Source organism: Pseudochaenichthys georgianus, chromosome 14, assembly GCF_902827115.2.
Source record: "Pseudochaenichthys georgianus chromosome 14, fPseGeo1.2, whole genome shotgun sequence".
NCBI lineage: Eukaryota > Metazoa > Chordata > Actinopteri > Perciformes > Channichthyidae > Pseudochaenichthys > Pseudochaenichthys georgianus.
The window spans coordinates 30149687-30168506 of record NC_047516.1 but is presented as its reverse complement, the minus strand read 5'-3'; positions in this window follow the sequence as shown (position 1 = coordinate 30168506).

Genomic DNA, 18820 nt, shown 5'->3' with positions numbered 1-18820 from the left:
TGCGTTTATCTTTACCCATGGATGCACAATAAGAACGGACCCATATCATCTTACTGCCATCCCACGGAGCTGTAATAATGGATATATTGCACATGCTTGCTGTAATTCATTATTATACTACATGGGCTGTATGATTAAATATTGTACCGTAAATGTTGTATTAAATAAAGTTAATATTACCGACGTTAGATTAACGTCCCTGTAGCTTCTTATTGCACTAAGAAGCTTATTGCACTGTATATATATACATATATATATATATATTAATGCTGTCAAAATTATCGCGTTAACGGCGGTAATTAATTTTTTGAATTAATTGCGTTAAAATATTTAACGCATTTAACGCATGTGCAGAATGGCCCGCCCCATACATCCACCAGTGGCAGCGCCAGGGTATGGCTGGGGTAGGCTACACCCATACCAAGAAATGGCTTAGCCCCACCATGAAAAATGATGTTAAAGTAAGCAAAATAAAGTCCGCCAACTCGCGCCGAGAATTGCACAGACAGCCGTTAGTAAGATTGATTTCAGCAGCCACTTGTCTGGAAATACCGAAGACCAGAAACGGTTTTGAAAACTTTTGTCACGTAGTGATCGTCTTCTCAACAGAACATCTTTGATAATGTCTTCTGGCCAATCAGAATCAAGATAACGGGGCGTGGTGTTGTTGCAGGAAGTCCCGACAGAGAATACTTGTGTTGTAGTTCAGGGGTGCACATAGTGCTGCGTACCGGTACGCCAAACCGGTACTGGACTTGTAAAAAGTTTCGGTTCAAGTCCGGTTAAAACCGGAACGTCGGGAACCGGTACTTGGACTCTCAAAAAAACTAGCACTTACGTATATTCTGGTGTCTGTGGTTATTTAAACATTCCCTGATAAACGTTATTCAGCGTCAATAAATGAGTGCTAATCCCAGTGTGCTCAGTGTACAACATCACATGTCATTTCACCTTCGATTCACGGTTTGAAAACGTAGCATTTCGCCACATGCTAATGCTAACCGGAAGTGAATAATTTTCAGAATAAAAGTGTTAAGTGTGAACTTCCGGTTTTTTCAGAATAAAACTGATTTAAATTAGATAGTGTATTCAATTCAAAATTACGCCATATCAACATTGATTTTAATGTCTGTATGTACATCACTATGTATGTAGTATGTACTGTATAATGTACACATGTAGAGTTGTAGAAAAGACATGGTGTACAGACAGTACAGTACACTCTAACTGTACAGTCACTACAGTGTAGCCTATACTGTATAGTAGGTGTGTAACAGTGTAATGCGTATAGTCTACTCTACACTCTACCTTTCAGCAACGTTTTAGCGATTTAGGCTCAGTCAGCTCAGGGACTGTTTGGTTACTTTAGTTTGGTAAATGAAATAAATGTTTGAACTTTGTAGTAGTTCACTGTAGTTGCTGTCATAAGTCATTTGTAGACTAAGTGGCAAAAAGTCTTTTTTTTACATTTGTACTTTGCAGAGAAATGTAGACACAAGTTGGAAGGGAGCGCAATAAACCGGATGAGTTTGAATTTGAGTTGATTATGAGTTTATTTTCAATTGATAATTAGCTCACAATAAGTTCACTTTAGTTACTCACACAACTTGACAAAAGCCATGGGTTCAGGTCCGGACTTATAAGTCCGGACCTGAACCTGAACCTCTGGACTTGAGTCCGGACCTGAACCTGAATGTGAGTCCAGGTACGCAGCACTAGGTGCACATAACTGATACGCAGGTTATGTGCGTAATCTGAAATGCGTACCGTCACTTGTGTCACAAAGCGCATTTGCGTATCGACGTACTTGTGAAGCTTTTCCAGAAGGCGGTTAGATCACCGGACGACAGAGTCGGTCTCCGTGTGCACAGACAGGGCTGCTGTTAACGTTGGTCTGTACAACGGAATTGTGCCAAAACTACGCCAACCGGCTGCGGAGGGAGACTCCCATGGGCGCGGGAAGGGGGGTGCTGAGGGCGCTGCAGCACCCCCTAGCGGCAGGCAGGGGGTGCGGAGCTTCCGCGGTGCGGAGCTCCCCTGTCTGAATTATTATTTGACGGTTATTGCTGCGCCCGCTATGCATAATCTGCGTAATATGTAGCCAATAAATTCCACATTTTTGGTAAAATAATATTTTGGCCTGCCCCGAATGTTTTTTCTGTAGTACCGGAGACTTCTACCTCAATAATATAATACATTAACCGTGTTTTACGTGAACCTCATCATGACACTCGAGAGGACGGCAGGACTGTAATTTCCCGTGTTCAGTGAATGCAACAGAGCCAAGACACCAGACCAATCAGAGAGTTGCATGGAAATAAAAGTGTGCTTGTGTCATTCAAACTCGGCTCTGTTTGTGTGTGTGTGTGTGTGTGTGTGTGTGTGTGTGTGTGTGTGTGTGTGTGTGTGTGTGTGTGGACATAGCGCATGTAGTGTGTGTGAGAGAGAGAGAGAGAGAGAGAGAGAGAGAGAGAGAGAGAGAGAGAGAGAGAGAGAGAGAGAGAGAGAGAGAGGTGCCAGCAGCAGGGAACGTGTTGTTAGCATCTGGTTAGCTAGCTGCACTAACGGACATACGGAGCTGATACTGATTATAGAAATTTGATTGTTTGTTATCTACAGCTTAATTGGTCTGGTTTTAGAATAATTCAGTCATTATTCTTAAAATATGAACATTATGCAGCGCACAAATTGTGTATTTTTGTTGCTCTATTATCAGTGTTGACAGATGATGACATCCGGGAACTGCGGGATGTGGACCCAGGTGCTGCAGTGCTGACGAGCCTGGAAAACAGTGACACGGACACTGCATCGTCTGACACTGATTCAGAGGAGCATCCAGACTTACCTGAGCCCTTGACTGCTTTATTTGATGTAACACTCCGGGAACTCTCACCACAGGAAATGAATATGAAATGTGAGGATACATTTCACAAACTAAAAACTACACTACAACCTCAACAATGTGAGAAACTGGAATTTGTGACACGGAAACAGTCAAGGTCAAATGAGTGGCACACCTATAGGGCTGGTCGGATCACAAGCACCAAATTTCACCATGCAGCCACAACTGACAAGATCAGCAAAACATACCTAAATGACATAATGCAGTACAACAAAACAGAGTTAAATGTCCCATCTGTGCTCTGCGGTCAAAACATGGAGGAAACGGCAAGACAAGCCTACACTGCATTTATGTCCCAAAGCCATACAGATTTCAGCATCAGCTCATGTGGCTTAGTAGTGCAACCTTCTGAGCCACACCTTGGATCATCGCCAGATGGGATAGCAAGATGTACCTGCTGTGGCAAAGGGGTGGTAGAGATAAAATGTTCCTACAAATACAGGAATAGCCTTCAAGGATGTACAGAAGACAAGCAGTTTTGTCTGGACAAGTCATTCTCGTTGAAACATTCACACACATACTACTACCAAACTCAACTTCACATGTTTGTGTGTGGTGTTAGCTACTGTGACTTTGTGTTGTGGACTAAGGAGAAGTTCATTGTGCAACGTATCCTTAGAAATGAAGAGTTTCTGCAGGAGGCTTTGCGAAAAGCACATGACTTCTTTAGCTCGAGTGTGTTGCCTGAATTACTGACAAGAAGACATGATCCTCTCTTGGTGTCACAGAGAGCCTGCAAATACTGTGAAAGACCAGATTTTGGTAAAATGATAATCTGTGTCAAATGCAACAACCACATTCACTACAGTTGTGCACAGATAAAAAGGAAGCCAGCAACATGGTTATGTAGGAAATGTGTGAGAGTTGAGGCTTGAATGCCTTCATGTAGGAGTGGACAATATAATGTATTGTATTGTGATAGGAGACCAGATATGGTGTTAGATGTCGGTTATGGATTGTGTTTCCCTGGTTGTTAAAGTTGCATTACAGTTGAAACAATTAATTCATCATCAGCCTTTTCTTTACATTTGATGTTGTTATTGACAGCTGTGTCTAGATGCACTTCAGTGCAACAAGATATGTTAAGTTTTATTCTGTAATGCTATATATGTATCCATAGAGATAATTTGCGACCTAAAATTATTATTTACTGTTTACAACATACAGAACCAGTTTGATTCTAATATATTGTACATACTCCTACTTTCCATGTTGTTAATGTTTAGTGGCACTTTAAAGGAATGAAACTCTGTTAGTAACAACATTACAAATAAATGTGATACTGCACTCTGAATTGTTGAGATAATCTGGGGGGGAAAGGACCATTAGACACACCAGTGGTAGCCAATGTGGGGAGGTTTATTAAAATGTTTTAAGTACAGTAGGCCTATATACATGTTTTACAAATGTACATACATGGTTATGTGTAACTCATTTGGGAACAACACTCTTACAGAGGTTTGTGAGGGCACCACATACAATAACAACATCATCTAGTATGTCAACCTGCGACAAAGGAATAACTGTTTGTAAAATCTTAAAGTTTTTCCACCGACCAATAACTCGCTCTACATGGATCCTCACACGAGAAAGTTGTCTAGATGTGTCCACTTCCTGTGCAGAAAGCTGCTTCTTTCCTTTTGTGAAATGAGGGATACGAAGGGTTGCCCCATAGGCTGCAAGCTCGTCTCTGATGAGAAATCCTCTGTCTGCTAAAACCTCATCCCTAGGCTCCAAAAGTTCGAGGAAACCTGACTCCTTAGTGATCTGCTTGTCTGAAACCCGTCCACCCCACCCAGGAGACAGAAATTAAATTGCACCAGCTGGAGTGATGCCGATCAAATATTTAATGGTGTTGTTGTGTTTATAGTTTGACCATGTCTGGGCCCTGGAAGTCAGATTACTGGGTCTAGCTATGAACATTTCTGTGCAATCTATTATGCACCGGCATCTTCTAAAGTTGCGCTTGAATATTTTTGGCATATGTTTAAGTACTGCACCCTTACTTGGCCATTTAATGAGTGGCTTGAGGACCAAGGCCATAGCAGGGACCCAGCTCCGCAAAATATTCGATAAGGTGGTTTTTGATACCTGAAATCTATAAACCAAGTCAGTATTACATAGGCCCAACCTTAATTTCATCAACACAATCAATAGGTGGTCCTCTACTTTAAGTGTGTTGTGAATTATTTCTACGCTGCCCATCATTTTTGTAATCAGCCACTCAAAAACCACAGAGGTCAGTCCTGTGAGAAAAAGCAATTGTCCAATGTTGCACTTAACAGTGGTGTAGGAGAATGTAGATTTGTGCAGCTCCTCTTTCAGCTTTACATTTTCTGCTCGTAGTGTGTCAAACTCCTGTCGCAGGTTGACATATTCCTCCTGAAGTTGACTGTATCTCATGTTCAGATCATCGTACTCTCTCTTTGGAACTGGGATATCCTCTTCAGCTTTAATATAGAAAAGTGAAAAATTAGCATGTGCTGCAACCAATGCAAACAAGTTCACAATTCAGGGGTTCTCACACATTTTTACCAATGAATTTTAAAAACTTTTCCATGACAGAAGAGAAGATACATCATTGATCCCAGGGGGAGATTTTTCCTCTGCATTTGACCCATCCAGGGGCCAGTGTACACGTCACACACAGACATACATAGCCATTGGAGCAGTGGGCCTGGCAGGAGCACACACACACTAGGAGCAACTCTTTCAGTGAGGGTGGGAACCCTGACAATCAATCAGTTAATTGTAAGATGAAATATTAATAAATATATTCATACCAGGACAATGATCCATGCTGCATTCTTGTTCTGGAGTTTCAGAATGAACACGTTGATTTGCTGCAGTGTCCTCTCCTCCTTTTCCTATGGTACCTACAGTAACAGCAGACATGTATAGTTAGACTCATCCATATCTCAAAACAGCAGCTGTAGGCACCAAAGCTTATGCAAGAGAGGAAAACAAAACATAAAATGACTGAGAGGAGGGCAACTCTAATCTTACCTGTCCATCTTTGCATTTGGGTTCTGGCTTTGTTTTGTGTACATGAACACAGATGGCACAAAATCAGGACTACTAGAGTCCAATGATGCCTCGCCTGCAAAAATAAAACACAAACACGTTTGTTTAGCCTAGCAAGCTACTAGGCAAATCTAACGCCAGCTTATCAAACTTTAGCTGCATTTGATTATTATTCTACATCATACAGACAATCACTAATGTAAACAAGGCTTTCCCGTAAAATCAAAGAGTAGGCTAGATAACCTCATTACCTGATACAGGGCTCTCAAGTTTTGAACAGAGTTCAGAGTGAGATTTTGGCAGCGGCGGGGCTTTGGGTGGGGACGGTGGTCTTATCTGATAAATGACACATAAATTCATACAAATAAAAACATATTTATTTCATTCTTATTGAAGGGATGTGTGTGTGTGTGTGTGTGTGTGTGTGTGTGTGTGCGTGCGTGCGTGCGTGCGTGTGTGTGTGTGTGTGTGTGTGTGTGTGTGTGTGTTTTTTGTTGTAGGTGTTGGTGGCAACCCTCTCCGCGTCGGCATTAGAGTGAGGGAGCACTCGAACAAGTTGAGCTATTTTAGTGAGCCTCCCAAACTGGCTCAAACCGGTCACCTTTAAAAAAAGGAACCAAGAGATTCTATTACTCAAATGCTTTGCTTTTGATTTCAATTGATTATGTGTATGTCATGTGGTGCCAAATATTTCTTACCTTGCACTTGATTGAGGACATACTCCCCCAAAACTCCTCAACATTAAAGGTGGTGGGATCTTGGGGCATGGGGATATCCATCAACTGATATTCCAGGAACTCCTCACACACCTTGTCCTGTGCCTCCGGCCCATGGAAAGGTAGTAGTTCCTGAAATCTAAAAAGAGCACCATGTGTAAAGAACTGATTAATGTATTCAATCAAAGTATTGAAATCCTGGAAAATGTTGAAACCCTTACCTGTCTATTAGTGCTGGGGGGAAACGATTATTTCGAAAACGATTATTTCGAAAACGATTAATCGGGCGATTATTTGATTGATTAGTCGACTAATCTAACGATTATTTTTCTGTTGTTCAATTCATAAAAAACGTAATGTAAAAAAAGTAATGTAACATTTTTTTTTTCCACGATACTGTGTCTCAGGGGATCTTAATATTTAACAAACTATTAATGTGTTATACCAGATTAACGGAAATAATCTCAGCTAACTGACGATACAAACCATGTTTACCAAAACAAAACACAAGTCTCATAAGAAGCATCTAAATGACCCATGAGCGAAAAATGCTAACGGACATTGGCACAGAACTCAAGATAAAAGTACCCTTATTACTTATCGTAGCTGCATATATAAAATATCCGATTAAAACTGAGACTCCACAGATTATGTAGGTATATAGTATCATCACTGAGTGATCCGGACTCGCGACAGGGGAAGCAAATACAGTCATCACAACACGTACCTTTACAGAGCTTCTAGGGAGATCGTCTCACCACCGTAGCTGTCAATCTGATCAAAAGACGTGTTCAATGGCATTAAAATGAGAAAAAACGCGGCTGAATCGGTTAATCCATAGGTTTTTAACGTCTATGTATAAAAAAATGATTGAATTTATAATCCATAATTCCATTTTTATGTAAAAATCGGAGAGCAAATGGTAGCCACCACAGCTAGCTGCCGCTTTAAATGTTCCAACATAGCCGTTGTGCTTGTGTGATATGCCAACTCCATTTGGCAAAGACTGAAAATGACAATATCTTTGCGTTTTGGACTAACTTTAAAATATTCCCATGCTTTTGAAGACCTAGGGCGAGATGTTTTCGTTTGAGGGCTTCGTGCGCAATCCTGTGAGGAGGAGGTGGTAGCCGTTTCAGTCTCCATTGTGTTTGAAGTGCGATTGCGAACTGCTTGTTGCTTTGTTTACACACCCACGTGTGTGTAGCGACGCGTCGACGCGGAAATATGTCGTCGATGATATCTTTAAGTCGACGCTACAGCACTACCGTCTATAAAGTATAGGGCAGAATGTCTAAATCCTACCCGGATACAGCCATGTTATTTTCGAATTGGCTGTTCGATAGCTTACATTCTTTTGATTGGTTGATGCGTGGCTACAGTGATTCTGTACTAGTTTGTTTACAAAATTGCGGCGCAACTTGGTGGGCGGTACCCTGGAAAGAAATCTCTGCGTGAGAAATACAAGGTGTGGTGTGTGAGCGTGTGAATGGAGTGGAATGCGTGTGTCTCACGCCAAATGCGTGAGACTTGAGAGCCCTGTCAAAATCAAAAATGCTCGCGTCTGCAGCGCCCACTTTATATCAGATATAAAGTGGGCGCTGCAGACGCGAGCATTTTTGATTATGTCCTCATTCCAGTCCACACGTTTAATCGCCTGCAGCCACAGACGCCGCCGGTTGCTCTGGAATGGTTGTGGTCCTCTCGGAATCCTATAAAACTTTAGTCCGCCGGTGGAATAGCGATTCGTACAACCGTATACGCAACAACCAGACATGTTGATGCTGGGTACAGTTTGTAAATGCTTGCTAACCAGTTGCTACCTCGTCTTTGTCGTTTAGAACTGCTGGAAAACAACACCACTTCCGTTGCCCACATGCGCGCGCAACTTTTTGATGACGTCGGCTGTAAAAGGGTCTATAGTGCCCGTAATAGTGTTCACTGGAGTCCAGCACCTCAGCACCCCCACTCAAAATACCTTCCCGTGCCTCACCCCCCCCCTTCACTGGAGAACTGCGCTAAAACAGCTGATCACAACGGTCACACTGTGGTCACGAAGTACTCCACTAGCCCCCCCCCGTCGACTTTCCTGAAGTAGCCTACTCCCCCGTTGATAGAAATCAACACGTAATGAATTAAGACACCACGGTTTGATGCTTGATAGGTGTGTGGGCTGTCTTTCATTTTGACACAAAGAAAAATGTTATAATAAACATACATACTGTGTTAAATGGATATATCCGCCTTCTTTCATTTATCTTTCCATTCCCACAACAATATACATAAAGAAATGGCATATTTTGGACATAGTTCGAATCATGATTAATTAATTTTTAAACTGTGATTAATCTGATTAGAAATTGTAATCGTTTGACAGCCCTAATATATATATATATATATACAGTCAGTGCAATACTTATTTCATGCTAAATGAAGCCCTGTTGCTTGGATATCACAAGATCCTGTTACAGCAGTGGTCGCCAACCAGTCGATCGCGGTCGAGTGTGGTGCGGGTAGATCGCGGACCGTTAAAAAAAAAAGTAACAAAAGAAAGAAAAAGAAAAGAAAAATAATAATGTTTGAAAAATACGTTTTTAGATGTAAACCTATCATCCACCACCCCGTTAGCAGGTGCCACTTAATTGACGTATATTTGAGACACCTCAATAATATAATACATTAACCGTGCTTTACGTGAACCTCATCATGACATCAGAGAGTTGCATGGAAATACAAGTGTGCTTGTGTAATTCAAGCTCGGCTCTGTGGCCGTTTCTCAATCGCGAGGATACTGGCTTGGTAGTCGCGTACTTCCAAGTCACTTCCTTCAGAAACGAAGCAAGTATACTTCAAAGACACGGCTTCGGAAAACGAAGAAGAATGGAACAGGCTAACAAGTGTGCCACTCTCTCTAACGGTTTAAACATAAACTGTACCGAAAATAAATACCTCACGATGTCTATCTAATTATGAACTTGCTTTACTTTCACGGAACACATTTTTGGTGATAACAAACAAATGTCACAAAGTAACATATTTTCCAACACATGTTCTACGCCACTACATACTTACATTTAAATGTGTGCTGCGTCGGTTCAGCCATTCTCCGCAAGGGTTTTTGAAATTGATCCGTGCGCAAAGCAATGTGGGGATTTTAAGGACGCGAAGTCTACCCATGTGCAGCCTCGAAATTTCCCCCAAACCAAGGATGCGGCCTCGGTGGAGTTCCAAGTATACTGGAGATTGGAACAGTCCTTCGGCGGCACTCGATGACGTAGCATCCTTGAAATATTGGCTTGGAAGCCAGTATCCTCGAGATTGAGAAACGGCCAGTGTGTGTGTGGCAATAGCGCATTTAGTGTGATAGAGGGAGAGAGGGAGAGAGAGGGACCGGTGTTAGCGGGGACCGTGATGTTAGCATCTGGTTAGCTAGCTGCACTAACGGACATAAGGAGCTGTTTCCACAACAAGCTGGAGGAGAGGCATTGTGGGGCAGCATTTTCGCTTCTCCTGTCGGTTAGGGAGGTCCAGTGGTTCCTAAGCTAAAGGAGGTTATAAAGGAAGTTTGAAACCTCCTTTCCTATCATTCTCATCATTCTAGAGAATTCGAACGGCACTTATCATGGCTGCCCCTGAGGGACTTCCGGGTCATTTCACTCCTTTAGGAAGGTTCCTAAGCTAAATGGACTATTCGACTTCAGCCTTAGACTATTCGACTGCAGCCTAGCTGTTCTGCTGGAAAAACATGGCCGCTGACCTTTCAACTCAGTCATGTGACAATGCAATATGACATCTACTGACCAATGAAAACACCTACATCCAAAAATAGCATGAAAAGGCTGCAATCACGCCAGTTGCCTTTAGGAGGTGCTATAACAACAACAAAAACTAAACTTACATGTAACGTGACAGGCATTGTATTCCATACAACCATCAATGTATCGATGTACCCTAATAGCCCAATTTCTTAGGTTTCATATTTGTATTTTGTGCCACTGTGACATGCACTGTGGCACTGTTTACATGCTTTAATGTTCAAAAAGGGTCCTATTCTTTCTCATGCCTGTGCTGCAGCACCTCTTTTCATCCTCTGTATGAAACCATGCAGAGCCCAGTCTGATCTTATTGGTTAGCTGGGCGGCTCTGTTGTGATTGGTCAACCACTTAGAGATGTGTGTGTATGGGAGAGAACCCCCCTCTGGAGGAAACTTTTGGATTTGAACCTTTGCAGACCATCTACATGCACGAAACCTATATGTCATCTGTCTGTGTGTTCCCTCCTGTCTGATAGCAGATGATGTTCACCTGGTGCCCTGGTGTTTTTCCTGCCTTGCCCAGCTGTGTCTTGTCCTCTGATTAGTTCTGCATGTATTTATGTTCTGGTTTTCTGTTGGTGCCGGTGGGATTCTTGTGAGTCTTTCGCAAGGGAGAGAGTTCTGTTTGTTGTTTTGCCTGTGAACGTACAAGGAAGTGAGTTCTGTTTAATGTTGTACGTGTTAGCCTTGAAATAAAGGTATTTTCAGTTTAAACCATTGTCTGTCCTGCAATAGGGCCTCTTTAATGATCACATTTTTACTTTCAAGACAAACAATACAAAACAATAATGATTCCCCATAGTCGATTGTCCACTAATTGGTTATTTTGGTCTTAGTTAAATAAGATTTCTTTAGTGGATTTGTACATTTCCACAGCTGTTTTCAGGCGGAATTATTTATTTCCAAGAAACATTATGAGCACAAGTCTGGTAAACGCATTTTTTTTGTTGCAGATTTGTGGATTAAATCAATTTAGATTAATCCATTCGAGGAAGAATCTCTGTATAGCAACAGCCCCACAAAACAATATTTTCCATTGGATGATTCATACTGCGTTTTCTGTGCTGGAAGCAGACACTGCACTTGTTCATATTGCCTGAATGTAGTATGTTAAGGGGGTTATGAAGTAAACCACAATGTCAAAATTATAGCTGGCATGTTGAAAGCACACATACATTTGATCCATTTTTATCTTCCGGCACGCTCCACTCTTTACTAAAACAACTCGCCCTGAGTGTTATTGACTATAATAACACCAACTGTGAGCCATCTAGTTCATTCATGAATAGACAAATATTGCTTTGAGACACACTGTCAGGCAGCAGCGACAACTGCTGTGGGCGGGGATGGAGCTGCTATAAATCCTGTATAGCTGCACCAGGTGCACCTTTTACAACACAAAGCCTGTTTTTTTTATCCTCTCACAAAACCCAAATTACTGTGTACAACCACATGAATAGGCAAATTCTGAGGCAATGCGAAATGGCAGAAGTGCATGAGCCCAGCCTGTGGGATGACAGGGTTCATTTAGTTCCGTGTGCGAGAAGAAAATACAATTATTCCCCTATCTCTATCAAAATGAAGGCAGGGATGATTTATTTTAAGATATATATTTTAATCACATATGGGATTTGCAAATGAGCACATAATTGCAAGATGTTTAGCTGTATTGTAATGCTCTCTGGATGCTGAGAAGGTGTTTAGGGAATTGCATGTTAGAGTCTGGTAGCTGCACAAGTTTGTCCCTAAAGGGTATATGTATGACGTTGTGTGCATGCATTTGCTTTTTCTCTTCACTCACTGCTGTTCTTAACAAACTCCCAGTATCTTACATTGTATTCATATTTTAACAATATATTAACAACAAACTATGGTAAAGCCTCTATTTGATACCCTCGACAGCAATGCTGGCTTTATTTTCACTGTGATTTTGCGACTGCGCAAGATGCAGTCACAAAACTTAACAGATGTGTAGTTGATATAAAAATGATAGTCAAGTTTGATGGGCGTAGTTCGAGCAGAGAGTCCTAAGAAGGGATGCCAGAAGTTTGCTCTGCATCATCCAATCGGATTATTACTCCATCTCTGCGCGTGGGACCCAGGTACCCCTCAAAAACACACCTGTTTGCTATCCTGGTCCCTAAATGATGGAATGAACTCCCCATTGACATAACGACAACAGAAACTCTGTCAAAAACTGAAAAAGCATCTGTTTACGATTGTACCTTGGTAATTAAATTATTGCTGAAAAAAACAGAAAAAGCACTTTAACGAGTTAGCTTAGGCCTAGTAACTCATTCATCAGCGCTGGCAACGGTATGACTTTGCTTGAAGTGAATATTATTTTTACTTTCCTTGTTGTTCGGAGTTTGAATTTCTATGGTTTTGCACTTATTGTAAGACTTTGGATAAAGCGTCAGCCAAATTAAATGTAATATAATGTAATGTGTAGAGCGGTATGAAGTGGGGAGGGACGCTTGACAGTCAAACCATGTCCTTGATCATAAGATAGTCCCTATTTTCTGTAGTTAGGTAGAGTATAGTGCATTTATACATTGTTTAAGTGGCCCTATTTGGTTTTTGGGAGAGAGTTCCCCGTTCCTGTAATGTTTTACTTAGGTTTTTGTGCGTGTATATGGTCAGCTAAAATCCTAAAGTTTTGTATTTCTGTAACATAGTAACATACTGTATGTAACACTCAGACATCTATTGGCTAGTGCTCCAACAGATTGCAGGGGTGGGCTAAGTGGTTGACCAATCACAACAAAGTGATCAGAATCAGAATTTTTTTATTGGTCACGCAAAGGGGAAATGTACGTTGTTAATTATGACAATTTACAGAAGTACACATTCAAGAAGATAGTAAGTAGCAGCAGTATTTATAAAATAAAAATAAGTCTAGCCTGTAGAGCAGGCGTGTGCAAACCTTTTGGCTCGGGGGCCACTATGAGTTTTAAAATGTGATAGACGGGCCGGGCCAGTAGCAGATCGGTGAACAAATATTTGGCTGTCCACTCATTAAACACTCGGCACTCATTGTCGACTTTTCTTTTCTTTGGTCCACTCATTGTTACAGATGCAGGTTCAAAGGTGCGTAATTGCGTAATTGCGTCATCGTTTGCGTCATGACGTAACCGTCTACGTGCCTTCTTATGACCCACACAACGTTTTACGTAACTGATTTTCTCCTTAACACCGCTCACAACATCAATAGAGGACTGCGTCGGGTAGTTTTTAATCTTACGAAGCCAGATTAAATTAAAGAACTATTTCTCCAACCTTATACCTTTCTCCAGAGTGCCGTGGTGCATTGTTTATTAATGTGGTTCAGTGGCATTACCGCCCGCTGCAGTGCTGCTCGCGCACCGGAGTTTATTCTACTGTTAACTCACACGGCAGTGGCCGCTGTAAAATATTCACTGTCCGACTGTCACACAAGCAGTTGATGTAGATCATTCTCATATGATTAAGTTTGTCCTTTGCAGGCCACTGTAGCTAGTGCGCCACCCGGTGACGTGTTAAGGTAATAGGCATTCAGTTGTTAGTCGGCATGCAACGTACATGTTCACTGTACATGCTGTGGTCATAAATAAAGCCACCACTTGTCTATGCCTTGTGTATTCCTTGTACATACACACATGCATGTATTAAGAAGTATCAACAACTTCTACAGCTGATACATATCCCCCATCAGTGAATGTGTTTCAGTATGAATGTACGCTGTTTGGCATCACAACGGTGTTATGAAAGTGTGGTGTCTAGACAGTTGTGTTAAGTTAATTTATTTAGTTCAGTCCTTATGTATTTTGCCTTGTCTTGTGATTTCCTGTTTTATTTTGTAATAACCTTTCCCTCTCGTTTCAGAGCATTCCTGCCCTGGTGTGTTTTTCCCGCCAGTGTGATTGTCAGCCCCTCCCTAATTGTTGCCACCTGTGTCCCCTTACCTAGTGTGTATATATAGTCTGCGTCTCCCTTTGTCTTGTCTCGTCAAGCCTGCCAGTCATCCCTTGATCGTGTGAAGTATATTTTTGATAGTCATGTAGATGTTTTTTGGTTTAGAGTTTTTGATCCTCCAAGTGAGCGTTTTGTGTTTTGACCTTAATTAAAAGACCTTGTTAATTCTGATCTGTTTCTGGTGTTGTCCGTTTGGGTCCTGAGCCTCGTGACATTCTTAACAGAAAGTTTCTCTGGCATTCTACAGGTGATGTTAGCATAGCAACCAAAGCTAATCAGACTATCTTGACTACAGTTGCTATCATATTGTAGCATAAGCCATTTTCTACACGCATATTTTACCGGCGTAGTTTTCATTATGATTTGACTTGTGATGGCCACATGTAGCCCATTTGATTCCATCCGACAGCTGCAATAATACAAAACAACAGGAAAACGTCTGCCTCTTCACAATGGTTAATAACAGTGAACGGATGGTCATTAAAGTAAGGTCCAATAAACAGAATCACACTCAGCCTGGTTAGTGTTGCCTAACTTTATATAAGTGTTTTTTATTAGTGTGTGGTCGCGTTCTAGTCACTTTGCTCAGCGCTACTACTTGTTACAAAAGGCCAAATGAATGCGTTCTTTACTATAATTTGGACAATTTTGTACCAATATTCGGCAGGCCGTATATGGCCCACGGGCCTTAGTTTGCCCATGCCTGCTGTAGTGAAGTGTGGTGTATAATATTAGTCAAAGTTGGAGGCACACAATACAGATATGAACCTGAAACCTAGCATAATAGGGGCCTTTACAAAATGATTGATAAGCAGCTTGTAAGCAACACTACTCAAAAAACATATTCTTTACAATGTAGAACTGTAATTTATAGTTGGTCAAAGAATCCCCATTTCAATAAACAATATACTCTCATCCAACACAAAGTGCAGCAAAAAACAAAATTGCTATTTCCTATTTCTTACAGCCCAAGCAGCACACAAACAAAACACTTCCATATCTAGTGATGATAACAAGACATAAGCAGATCAAAATCATGGCAGGTGTATTTTCTTGTTATCGTTATTGTAGCCTTGTCTGTTTTCTTGTACATCGTAAACATAAATTGCTGCTTTACAATGATGGCTGTAGAACACAGGAAACAGAAGCAAACAAAAGTGATTGTAATCAACTTCAAGGATGGTAGTTGGTGCAAAGCAGCACACAGATTAAGTTCAGTCGGGGCAATCAGTTGCAAACAACAGGCTTAAATGGAAACCACTTCAAAACATGCTGTTATGTTAAAACGGCATATTCCTGTCTCTCATTTTGCTCAATACTTTACAGGATGTGGTTATTTGAAGTGAGGGAAATATCTAAACATATGGAAAGGAAACCCTACGATGTAAACATGTATACAAAACACAAGCATTTTCAGCTGAACAGAAGCTCTCCGATCGGGTACAATCTTGTTTAATTAGATACATATTTGCATCAAAAATAGAATTATCTGCTCTGTATATCTATTGCTCTACCACCTGCATATATATAGCCAGCGGCACACAACACCTTTTGCATGTCACTGAGCTTTCTTCTTTTTTCTTCTTCCAAACTTTTTCTATACAAAAATTGAGTTCCGATTCCTAAAGGTAAATAATAATAATAATGCATACTTAAAATGTCATGAATGCAGCTTGAATCCAACCTGTCTAATGCCCTCCAGTTTCCCCTTTTCTTCATCATCACTGTATTGGGGTTGCACACATCGCATGAACACGTTAATTCTCATCTTAGACTTTCAAACAGATAGAGACATCCTCAGAGACACAGCAACTGTTCACCCCACACACCACTCTCAGCAGTGGGGAGAGGATATAATCAGTACAAAATTAAAGGAATAATTTGTAATTTGTCTGCATATAGAGTATACAGTTGGCAGTGGGGGTTATAAGTATAAATCAAACCTTTTTATATCTCACATAATAAAACAAATAATTATTTAGACCTAGAACCATTTTCATGACAAGCCATATTTTAAACATAGTGATGTTTGGTCTGATTAGTTGCATTATCAATTAGTGGATGGATAGAAAAATTATCTGCAACTAATTTAATCATTTAGTAATAATAATAATAATAATATATAATATTTTTATAGCGCCTTTCAGGAAACCCAAGGTCGCTTTACAAGTCGGGTAGGGGGGAGTAAGGGGGGGAAAAAAAAAAAAAAAAAGTAGTAGTAATTAGTTATTTACAAATGTGTCATATTTCATGACTATCTATTAATCTTAGATATGTATAGTTCCTGCTTACCTATAGTGGATCTATTTGTGTTTTGGACTTGCAAAAAAATTATTAATTTAAAGACGTAGGCGTACTGGGATGGGAATCTTTTTTAAATATATTTTCTGACCTTTAATAAACCTAACAATTATGAATCATTCAATCAATAGATTGTAATCAGATGAGTAATGAAAAATGTCTAAAGCCTTCACTAAAGTTGTGGGTGTGTTTTCCCTGAAAAACACAGGTATAAGCTTTGAGCATTTTCCGCAGATGTACTCCCTCCGCACTGCAGAGATTGTGTCTGCATTCCTAAAAACTCCTGTGTATCATCCCACATCTTATTCTCTTGAGATGCAGTTATCACACATAGGAAGTATACAACTTAAGGTAAACACCAGCTGTCCCAGATTCTGTCCTGGCTGTCAGCATACTTAGAATTAAGCATAGGCATGGACAGAAACGTGATCCTCACTGTTAAGAATTGCTTGTGTAATAAGGAAGTCATGAATAATACATTACCCAAGTAATAACGTCGTCATTATTAAGCCCTTATGCCCATTAGGAGCTGCTCTTAGTTCCAGCACTGTGTAACGCTGACCAGGAAGTCTCACTAGCAATGAGCAGATGTGACCTGCTTTCTTTTCTCATAACAATACACCTTATTAAACCAATCTGTATTCACTGTTGGCATTGATTGATGGAGATTTATATCACCTATATTCATATCCAGTCATTTAAACAACTTCATTGTTCCAATATATGGCATGATAAATGATGCACATTCACTCCCTGTTTTTTGCCAACATTTTTTTTTCATGAATAATTTGTGTAGAGATCTTTTACACACAAACGCACACAATGCCACAAGAAGTCACTGCGCTTTCTAAACGAAAGGGCTTCGTTTGATATTCAGATCCTTTGATATATGACATGGAGCAGAGAGAATGAAAGCTGCTCACTTCAATAAACATCTTCTTTAAGCATGCGAGGAAAGGAGCTGGGTCTTGGTTATTTTTCAAGGGCTGTGTGCGATTGGGGAGCGACTACTGATGACAAATGTCGTTTCTGACCTCTCAGATTGATATGCAGTTTCACAGCGATCTGGTCTGCTGCCATAGATACGAGGCATCACATCTAACCGGAGATCAATATAGTTCAGTTCCCAGCACCCAGTCAGTCATTAATCGTAACATCAAACGTGTCAGTCGCTATACAGCCTCTGTGACATTACCCAATGAGGTATGTGCTAATAAACACGGATATAATGATAGACAGCAAGCCACCAGACATATTCTTCTCATGCGGGTTCATTTACATTACAGAGGCTTTGGTATAAATCCCTTCCATGGAACATTTTCAGTTTTGATCTTACATACATATTTTTTACTCCCACTGTCATGGAATGCACACAGGCAAAATACCTTCCTGACAGTATGATTCAGAATAAATACGGTTGTCATGTTTCCTTTCATTCTTGTTATGTTAGACAAAGATGCTTTTTTTTCAGACTCTCATATACAAACCTGATTTATTCCAGCAAATATGCAGGTTTTCTGATGGACCATCCGCAGACTCCTGTGCTTTACTATATGCAAAACACGACTCGCCCAAGTAAAATATTTGTTACATAATAATCAGTTAGGAAAGCTTGTACCCAAAATAGCATGCACCTGATGTCTTGCTCTAACTCTACTTTGGAAAATGCTGATTCAATTTGAATCTTATAATTTCGGTTTTCAATTATTAAAGGGGCTAATTATGCTTTTTTGGGTTTTCCATATCCTGTTATATTAACTAGCGCTCCAACACATTGAATGTAATAGGCTAAGAGCCTGAGGCGGTACAGCTCTAAGCGGTTGACCAATCACAACAGAACCGGCCCGCTAACCAATCAGAGCAGACTGGGCTCTGGTTTCAGACAGAGGGTGAAAAGAGGTGCTGCAGCGCAGGCAGTATGAGAAATACCTTTTGAACATTAAAGGGGACCTATCATGGAAAATGCACCTTTGTACATCTGTTATACATAAATATGTGTCCCCGGTGTTCCAGGGAACTCACCAAGTGTCAGAAAGCACAACCCTCTCTATTTTCCTCCTTAGCCAAATCTCTAAAAAAGGGGCTGCAACGGATCTGAAAAAAACGGA